This window comes from Ictalurus furcatus, chromosome 5 (genome assembly GCF_023375685.1).
Source record: "Ictalurus furcatus strain D&B chromosome 5, Billie_1.0, whole genome shotgun sequence".
Classification (NCBI taxonomy): Eukaryota; Metazoa; Chordata; class Actinopteri; order Siluriformes; family Ictaluridae; genus Ictalurus; species Ictalurus furcatus.
Window position 1 is genome coordinate 11,830,558 of NC_071259.1, and position 10,852 is coordinate 11,841,409.

Sequence of the window (10,852 nt, forward strand, 5' to 3'; positions counted from 1 at the left end):
CCGAAGCTTGACAGTTGAAGATTGGAACAATGTAGCCTGGCCTTGAATCTCAGTTTCTGCTGAGGTACACAAATGGTAGGGCCAGAATGTGGCACCAAGAGCATGAATCCATGGACCCAACCTACTTTGAGTCAACAGTCCAGGATGGTGGAGGTGGTGTTATGGTGTAGAGAATGTTTTCTTAGCACACTTTGGGGCCATTAAACCTATTGTGTAAAAAGAACTGTCACTTTACAATAGAAATGCATGCGTTGCGGTATGAAATGTAGCCTAATCTAAACCTGACCCTATAATCACAGCAGCGTTTGATAGGACCCTCACTCACATTACAACAACCCATGTGATCTCAGTGACTGGGCACTTCTGCATTTGTATCCGCATCAGTACCCCTCATTGCATCAATGTCGACCAATATTGCAGCAGAGTAAATGAGGTGAATAGACGTTTCATATGTGTTGTAATTTAATGTGTTTTTTTCCAGATTGACTGCTATGCTGTTGTTCATTCCCATGGGAATTTCCCAGAAAATTCCCTAATTTCCTACAAGTTTCCCTGTTTAACTATTCAAGGAATAATGAATAGTCTTACCTTGCTGAGGTGTTCCCAGTTGGGAGTCGTGCCTCTGGGCTCGAGTTGAAGTTCTTTTCCTTGAGTCAGGCTTATGTATTCTTGGATAAACAAGTCTTAATACAGAAGATTAAAGTTCTCGAATCACCCAAGATATGGGCTTCATTTTATTGAATAACCTGGAGTCTTACAATTATCTTTGTATCAAATAAGGAATAACAGAAAAATAGCATACAGTGTTGCTTCTAGGTAAAAGATAATAGTTAACAATCACTAAGGATGTTCTGGAACAAGAAATCAGCAACGAAGATATCTTCACCCGAGATGTGGCCAAATTACAATGAACAGACAGGCAGTATATATACTCATATGGTGAGTGTATCTTATAAACAAAGTAAAGTATATTGGCAGGTAACCTTTTGAATACACATCACATTAGAGTGCATATCATAAAACATAGTAAAGTGCACGCTGCATAAGGTGGAATAGTAGCAGAGTAAATACATTTGTGCTTGTGCACTTCTTAGCTAGACCGGTGGCACTTCCTTTCCATAGTGCACTAAGGGTGAAGCTTTAACACACACACTGGATACATGAACTTTACATGACCCTTTTTTAGAGACATCCTGTTCTCTCACTGAGATGAGGATTAAATGGATCCGAGCGATCCTTCAGGGTTGAGATTTCAAGGCCAAGTAATTTAACACAGGATTCTTCTATCTCTTCATGGATAGATTTACCTGGATTATCTACAGTAGAAATAGATTGAGCAGCAAGGAAGATTTGTTCTGCCTCTTGTGCTCCATAGTGGTGGTAAATCGCCCCTTTGTGCGCTCTCATGCGCCTATCAACTTTATCATGTTTCTTACTTGCCTCTTTTCTCATCCCCTCCAGATTAACATTCAACCTTAACATATTTACTTCAATTTGTTCAATGTCTTCAAACTGTTCTTCAATTGTGTGTAAAAGTCTGTGTGCATTTGCTAGGCGTTGGATATCAGCTTGCCTTTGCCTAGCGCGGCTACAATCTGGTTCTCCGGCCGGTCTGGGAAGAAGAAGGACGGACAGATTTGATTCTCCTTTGTCTTCTTTCTCTTCTTCTTTTCTCTCTTCTTTTCACGTCTTGAGTTTTGCTGTCGCTGAGCAAGTTGAGGAGACATTGACTCTAAGTATTAATCACAAATGATAGTGCAGAGTATATGTAATACAGATATAAGCATTCTTTGTAGGACATAATTTGCATAAAGTCAGGGAGTCTACAACACTGTCCATGGGATGACAGATGACCAGCTAATTAAATACATGCCCAAAATTGGAGACCAGATAGCTATTCGGCAGTACTGCAGAAGAGAAGTGACTGCACTGGAAGGAACCACCACAACTATCTCTAAGGCTACAGAAAGCCTGATGGCAAAAATAAATCAAAGATGGGCCTCCAAGAGAAGTCATGGGGAACATCGTTCCGAAAAACTGTCTGGGAACTCTAATGCTCTGAAAATGGAGCCTGCTTTACAAATGGGATTGTTTGAAGAAGTAAGGGGCTCTTGTATTCAGGTAAAAGAGAAAAGGGAAGGAGGGACCAGACGTTTGAACACAGCGGTTGGAGGCTGGCAAAGAACTCTTTTTTCCAAATGGAAAATGTAAAATAGGGAATGCCAGTGAATTTTAATTAGGGCTGCACAATTAATCGGATATCGATCGCAGTTACGATTTTGACTGCCCACGATTAAATGAACATGATCAACTGCGATATTAACATTAAAATTTCGTCCTCCACTCATAGAAAACTCCACTGCAGATCAAATCAAGTGCTTCCTAAACTTCCAGCCAATCGCCATAGAGTGGTAAATGGATGACGTCATTTTGTAGTGCCAAAACCCGGGAACGGAGTGAGCATTTTAGCACTCGAGCGACCAGCTTCACTGCGCGCTCAGGCATTTTGTGCAAGGGGAAATCATGACACTAACATGATGCTGAATTGCACTGCAGAGTTTGTCGGGGACATTAAATGTCATCACGCGGAACAGGAAAAAACTTTGGAGATAAACTCAGGGCTCTACAGTGCGGCTCTACAGTGTGACCATTTCACTCGCATTTGCGATTGAAAAGTACTTTGTGCAACTGTGAATAAATATTTAGGCGCACCGGTGCGAGTGACCTGTTCGGAGTTGTATAATACAATCGGAATAAAAACTACAGGAAGTCCAAAATGCATCTACAACGCGCAACAGTTACTTTCACACTGCTTTTCATCTCCTCAGTCAACTGAATAAGTGTGTAAATACTGCAGAGAAGCCATTATGATGACAAGAGTAACACTGTACATCATCTGCTTCTCTCAACTTCCCGATCTCACAACCGCCATCTTTTACTGATCCCGCAAAATGGCCTAAACTTGCACATGCTCATGTAGACACAGCGGCTTTGTGCGGAATAATTAATAATATTGCTAATGCTACGAGGTGGGTTTAATTCAAACTTCTTTATTAAATAATTCCTCACCAATCATAATCAAGAGTAGCAACTGTTCAGTCTGTAAACATACGCTGCCGTTCTCCTTCACTAACTCTAATTCACTTCATTTAAACTCACGGTTGCCAGATATCACTAGAAGTCATATCCAGTCAACTCCACTTTCCATGTTTTGAATTAGTCCCCCCAAAACACAATATTATCAGCAGACATGGACACTGTACTGGGGAACCGATCTAAAAGGAATAACTGATAAACAAACAAACAGAAAACTAATAAAATGTAAAGACTGAAAATGTGCTTAGTTATAAATAAATAATTTAATATAAAAAAGAGATATTATAATAACTTCATTACATATAAATAAAATGAGAAATTAAATGATGTTTAATTACTATGGGTTGCAGAGGAGTTACATGTATCCTATTCGGTGTATCAAAGACCAAATGTGCTGTCGCATTATGAATCATCTGCAGCGGTCTGCTGGCAGGCCCGTTAAAGTTGCATTCCGGTAGTCTAGTTTAGAAACAACCAGGGCCTGCACAAGGAGTTGTGTAGCATATTGTGTGAGATAGGGTCTGATCTTCCGAATCAAGTGAGAACCAACAAGACCTCAAAACAGAGGCTACATGCTCAAAGAACTCAAATTAGTCATCAATTATAACACCCAAGTCACATGCAGTTTTAGTTGGGATCAATGAATATGAACTAAGCTGGATGTTAATATTTTTGTGGGAATGGCTGGGAATAAAGATAGTCAGCTTATCATGATTACTGGAGAAATCTAGAAACAATTGTTTTCCCATCTCCATAACCTATAATACCATATATGCATACAAGGCAACCTAGCTCTGTCCACTCATTTTGTCTCTTTTCTTCTGCTCCTACTCTAGACTGTCTCTACTGTGAGATGCTGCTGTAGTCTTTCCACCTCATCCACTTGTAGAAAGACTCTGCTTACAGCTGCCCATTCCCACCAAACTGTTGTGCATAAAACCTGCTTTGCTTATAATTCATTTACATACCTTGTGCCAGCTTATGTACCTAGTACTATAACCCTATGCCATCACTGACAGTTTTCCGCTTAATTGCTCTACTTATCCTTTTAATAGTAACCCTATGTGCACACTGTGTACCCACTAAGCTGTTCTACAACCAATATTTTGAATCCTGGCTCTGTCCATTTTATCCTGATATGTATATGCTTGTATCTACTCCCCTCCTTTCTGAGACCCCCCACCCCTTATATCAAATACACTACCTAGCCAGCCACTGGCACAAGGGAATACCCCCGTTGAACCGAGGTTCTGCTCAAGGTTTCTTCCTGTTAAAAGGGAGTTTTTCCTTGCCCCTGTCACCCTACTGGTTGCTCTAGGTGGTTCAGGGTTCATGCTCAGGGCTCTGTAAAGCGCCTTGAGAGAATTTCAATTGTTTATGGTGCTATATAAATTAAATAAAATTGAATTAAATTACATTTGTAACAAGTGTTACAGCCCAGTCTAGGTTAGGCCACACAGAGTAACCAACTCACGATTCAAATGGAATTGACCTATAAAATGAGGGAGCCGGAATAACACAAACAGGGTTGTTCAAAAAGGTTGTGGTATGTTGTAACACACACAATTATATACATATAACTGTACAAAGAACCAAACCAGGCATAACTTCAGGGTGGGCCAAGGCCAAAATAATAAACAAAATAATTATTTTGTTAGGTTAGCTTACCTAAAAGGTCGTCAAAAATTAAATATGGTCGTCAATCAGTGATGTCATCCAGTGAGGCAGGAGCAAGGCAGGCTAGGGCAGGCTGGAAACTCTGGGAGGTAGTTCGGACCTGCACACAAAAATATGGCACAGCACACAGAAACAAAAAAAAACTTCCCATCCCAAAGATAGTGGGTTGTAACACAAGCACAAAAGTATTTCTGTCAAATTTTATGTCTCGTCATGTAGCATGTTATGGATGTTGGGATGGACTGCTGATTTCAGCAAAAACACAGATTATTAAACATACATTACCCACTGTCTATTGATGCCACTGGCCTGTATCAAACCAAGGAAGCAAAATGACATGCGATTCTGGTCAAAGAAGTCCCCAACAAAATCACCTACATCTTTAAGTCGGTGAAAGTGGTCGAGCCAGAAGTCCACACACTGTTTATGGAGAAAGCCCCACCAGCTCCCTATTCACTGATTGCTTGTGCTTCTTCCATAAATGAAACTTTATCACCCCCATAACCATCATTATCATTGTGACAAAGGTACAGTTGCAAATTCACATAGAGCTGTTTTCCGTCCCCATATCTGTCCTGACGATACGGGCACATCCACCTAGTTCCCCTACTGTCTCTAAGAAATAACCTCCTCTAACTTTGGGGTCACTACTGTATGCATTCAACCACAGTATTCTTCTTGAGAACCCATCAACAGCTCCATTGATGCATATACAGAATGCCCTTAATTGTCATAAGAATCAACATGCCACACAAAATTTGACCCCTTGGAAAAGTATGCTTGTCTGTTCAATCTTCTACGTCTTCGGATTTCTGTGGCTTCTGGGTCAAGAGTGGATAGAATTAGGTGGACATCCTCTTTCCTTACATACAGTCCCCTCTCTTTGCACTTAGTGTACATCCACCTGTAGCCATGCAAAGCCCCTAAGCCTTGGAGCTCCTCCCTTATGAATTGAACAGTTTCTGCTAAACTGTCAAATTGTTTCCGGCAGAACAGTCCATTCTTCTTCAGGATTCGTTTTATGGTTGTCAGACTGAGAACAATCCAGTGCTTAACACTCAAAATGTGGAGGATGTCTGTATATGTGAGGCCCAAGTTAAAATAAAGTTCTTTTAACTCCAGTCTATCCAAGTGAATATATATGGATTGTAGATCCATCAAGGACTCACTAACACATTGCCTAAAGAGAGAAACAGACAAGGAGAAGGATTATTAGTGACTCCAATGAACTCAACACCTTATTCTACACATTTTTTGTTACAAACTCACCAGGAATACTCTCAGTTCATCCAAAAGCACTTTCTGCACTTTTTTTGAGATAGGCTACTGAAAGCAGCAGATTTTAGTTGCTTAATTTTAGTTAAAACTGAACTGAATGTCTCCCACTGATAAATTCAATTGGATTGATTTTCCTTGAGTTTTAGTTCTATTAGTTTGAGTTTCCTGTTCTCTTTACTTACTTTTCCCCTGTCCATTCACTGTAGTCAAGTAATAAGCACTGGAATGGAGTGAAGGTATACTGCAACACCAGTAAGACAAACTAAATCCAAGGCTTTACTAACATTATTAGCCATCACCATGTTACATTACTGACAGATGCAGGACACAACACTACGCGTGTGCATGTAATAAGTATATGGCACCACAGTGTTCCAGTTTGGGTTTTGAAAATCTGGTCACTTACCAGACAGAGTAAATGGAAATTCAAAACGTTCTGTTTGGAACTTCATAACTGGACAAGCCGTCGCATCATTAATGGAAGTCTCAGACACAAAGTTTGGCTAACAAGAAAGCCTTGGAAGCTAATGTTAGCTGCTTCCCTGCAAGCCTCAAACCAAAAGGTTGGGTTTGGAGTGCAAAGCACAATAAATACAGTGTTACACAATTAAAGCTGTGAAACATGCAGTTCAAAACATTAAATCTACCCTTAAACCTAGATAAGTTTGATTTACCAGGCAGATGTACACCGTTGAAAAGTTATATGGTCTCTTGCTCTCTGCAGAAAGAAGTGAAGGAAGAAGGAAGCGCGCAAGGTTGATAAATCTGAGGGCACTGATAGCAAAACTGTGGGCGAGGATTGCAAAACCATACGCACGGTTGACAAATCTGAGGGCACTGATAGCAAATCTGAGGGCACGGATTGCAAAACCATGCGCGCGGTTTACAAATCTGTGGGCACAGATTACGAATCTGAGCGCACGGTTTACACATGGCTATTATTATTTTTTTTTTACCTGACACTAGGGGGGCTCTGTACAAATATCTTCAGTGTATAGCAAAAGCAAAAAGAAATTGGCCTCCCTTCCAGTACTTTCTGGGTGGGGACTGTATGTGTAAAATTAATGAAAAAATACAACCAAATTTACTTAACCAAAGGAAACTACAAGAATACTAATGTATATTTGGAGGGATGTGCAGTTTACTTTTGATATACTATTATATATTGTGTCCAAAGTTGTCACAATAATTTCCACATCACACTGGTTTGATCAGTTTAACATGTGACTAATATATTAATAGTCTGTTTACTGCAACATCAATGAAAACACACACACAAAACATTACAACTAATTAAAGAAAAAGATGGGTTAGGCCTCCCATGCTGGTTAGGTCTGTTGGAGTTCCCCAACATACTCATCAAGATGGATGGATATAGAAGGTGCAATGATGGAAGAAATTCCATTAGCTGCCTTGATTGCTGATAACAAATGAAGGAATAGAATGGCTCATGAGACAATTCTATGGCTTAAATGATCATTAAAAATTTGGCAAGAGAGTGAGATATTATGTAGTTTGGAAGATGCATCTAGAGTCTTTCGACACCAATTTTGTCCCAAACAATAGATGACAAAATCCAAATCTGGGCTAGGCAACAAAATTCAAATTAACAGATTTAATTGACTGAATTCCAAAAATAGTCCTGTTAGGCTCTGTCAAGTTAAGCACGTAATGGAGGTTAAGACAGATGCAAACGCAAATAAGAGCTTTATTGGAGTAGAGACAGGCAGACAAATCCAAAACGTGAGACAATAGCGTGGTCAAAAACAGGCAATGGGTCAGGCAAACAGGCTTAAACTAGGCTAAACAAAATCGAAGAACGAGCGTGAGAACAAGATCAAAACTATAAGACATGAAACGAGGAACACACGCTTGGTATAGGCTACTGAAAACTCACGTAATACTTTGCGAATGACAAAGACACGAGGGGTTTAAATGACAAACATAATCAGGGGTGAAACAAAACAGCTGAGACTAATGACACATACGGGAAACAACCAATGACAATACAGGGGCAGAGACAGGACAGAAATCACAAAAAACACGTGTCCGAAGTAAACAAAGTCAGTGTCACTGAAACCCGAAAGCGCGCTTGCTCTTCGTAGAGCGCTGCGTGCTCCAACGCTTAGCGCGAGAGGAAATCATGACAGGCTCATTTTCACTCACTACAAACAAAAACATTTGTACTTCATCATTGAACATCAAACTGGTAACATATAATATAAACTTTATATATATATATATATATATATATATATATATATATATATATATATATATATATATATATATATTTATATATATAAACATTAACTGGATATAAAATATATTACTCTACAAATATATTTTTCAGCAAGAGCAGCTCGGCAAAAAAATATAAAAATTAGACTTGATACTGAAACTACCGCTTCACTGCTGCAGCGTCCGGTGTAAAAGTTTAGCAGTGCAGAGATCACAAACTGGTTTTATCATCATCCCACACAAAAGACATAATTTTTACACACAGCACAAAATCAATGTGTTTTCCTGCCCTCTTTTGATTGACAGGATATAATCGGCCCTGATCATTGGATGTTTCTAAACTATCAGCCGATACATCGGTGCATCTCTAAAATGTATATATGGACTCAGTCAAAGTGATTTCTTGAGATACCTCCAAGTACAACATTATGTTGACTGTAATATCAGATCAGCATTGGAATCAGCTGAGACAGGAATAATAAATGTGTTTTTATCAGTAGGTGGGACGCCACTGGCTTAGTGATTAGCACATTCACCTCACACCTCCAGGGTTGCGGTTTTGATGCCCGCCATGGCCTTGTGTGTGTGCGGAGTTTAGATATTCTCCCTGTGCTGCAGGGGTTTCCTCCGGGTACTCCGGGTAGTGCTCCCTGGGATAGGTTCCAGGTTCCCCACGACCCTGTAGGATAAGTGGTATAGAAGATGGATGGATGGATTATCAGTAGGTATGTCTCACCGATGTAATAAGATTATTTCAAAGATACATGATGAATTTATCCAAACTAAGCCTCCATTATACATTAAAGAAAATGGGAGAAGGAGGGAAATTTGACTATCTCAGTCGAGGCTTGGGGGAAATTTGTAAAACACATTGAAAATCTACAAGGTCAGCAATGTGGACAGAATTCTGTTGGGAGAACATTATTAGGTTATTATACCATGTCAGAAAATATATCTGGGGAAAGCAGCAAGCTGCTGGAGATTATGGGGGGCAAATGAAGCCAACCATTATCATATTTTTGGGAATATTTATTGGCAAGAGAATGAAAGGAATTTGGAAGCTGTTTTTGTGGTGGCAATTCCTTTTAATTGTAAATCAATATATTTGGGTAATATTTCATTTGGACTTCCGGCTGAGCATGTGAGTGAGAAGACACTTCATTTTAGCATTTTATCTTTTAATTGTGCTTTTCAGGCAACCTGAATCTTTTCTAAGACATTTGGTGCCTTCTTTTTCAATTACTCGGTTTACAGTAATAACCAGAAAGGACTTATGGCTTCTGAAAGACTACGGAAACCTAAATCTTCACAGAGCATGACAAGTCATGGCGAAAAGCTACCGTTTGACCTGGAAAACCTCCACACCACTTTGATCACGTAGCTGACATCTACCATCGCAGTACAGGTGAAAGCAGCTATTGAATCTGCTCTGGCCCCAGTTGTTGCATCTTTTGAGAGTTTTAAATCAGGCATTGAATCACAAAGGCGACGTATTGACGAGCTTGACCAGCACCTGAACAATTACAGTGACCGCATTATAGCACTGGAACAGACGGTGCTAAAGCTAAATTTGGCTAACAAACAACTCACCGATAAAGTGGAGGACCTGGATTCCCATTCATGGCGCTGCAATCTCCGAGTCGTCGGTATTCTGGAACGAGAAGAAGGGAGCGATCCAGAAACGTTTATGTCAAAATATTTTTAATTTTTTCAGGCTGTCCTTGGATCGGAAATCTTTCCAACCGCTCCATTGCTGGATAGAGCGCACCGAGCGGACCGTGAGAATCAAAGGCCCAGAGTGATGATTGTGCGGTTTCACTACTTTCACAACAGAGAAAAAGTTGTTCGCCGCAGGAACTGGAATCAACTTTTCCAACAGGGCCGTAAGGTCTTCATCTTTAACTCTAGCATTGCTAAGAGGAGGGCGGCCTTCGCTGCGGTGAGAGAAATGTGCAGTTTTCTCTCAGATACCCTGCTCGCCTATGGATAGACCTCAGTGATGAGAGACTTCAATTCAACTGCCCCAAAAAAGCGCAACTATGGTTTAATGAACGGTATCCTTCATCTTAAGCTGCCTACATGACAGTTAACCAATTTATTAATACCTGTAATGTGACTGTAAAACTACGCGGGTGTAGGCAACTATATCAGTTTCCATGTAAATCTATAGGTTGCCTGAGATACATGGTAATTGTGGTACCTTTTATGCTCAGGAGTGACTTCACACAACAAGAATAGGTATGGTTTACAAGTATCGGATGTTCCAGTGTTGTAGGCTTCTGCCTCCATTGTTTGGGAAGGGAGAGAAGTTAACTGATGTTCAGAGTAGGGTGGGGGAGGGTGGGGTGGGAGGCGGGGAGGGTGGGGTGTTAGGCGGGGATGGATGCTGTGTTGTTATTGGTTGTGTTTTGTTTTTTTGTTTTTTTTCTCTTTGTTTTTTCCTATTGATATCAACCTCTCTGTACTTCATTCTGTATTAATCTAAATTGATGGAAAATACCCAAAGCTTGATCAAATTCCTAAGTTGGAATGTGAAAGGTCTGAATGGTCCCATTAAAAG

General features: G+C 40.2%; 1 long non-coding RNA gene across 1 annotated transcript; it reads right to left on the bottom strand.

Annotated features, from left to right (window-relative positions):
* Positions 1–711: 711 nt before the first annotated feature.
* On the bottom strand, positions 712–6,975 carry LOC128607683 (uncharacterized). The gene is made up of 3 exons (XR_008385934.1): positions 6,726–6,975; positions 4,765–5,953; positions 712–1,706 (listed from the first exon to the last, which is right to left on the bottom strand). It is a non-coding gene; the product is annotated as an uncharacterized LOC128607683 (long non-coding RNA).
* Positions 6,976–10,852: the final 3,877 nt, after the last annotated feature.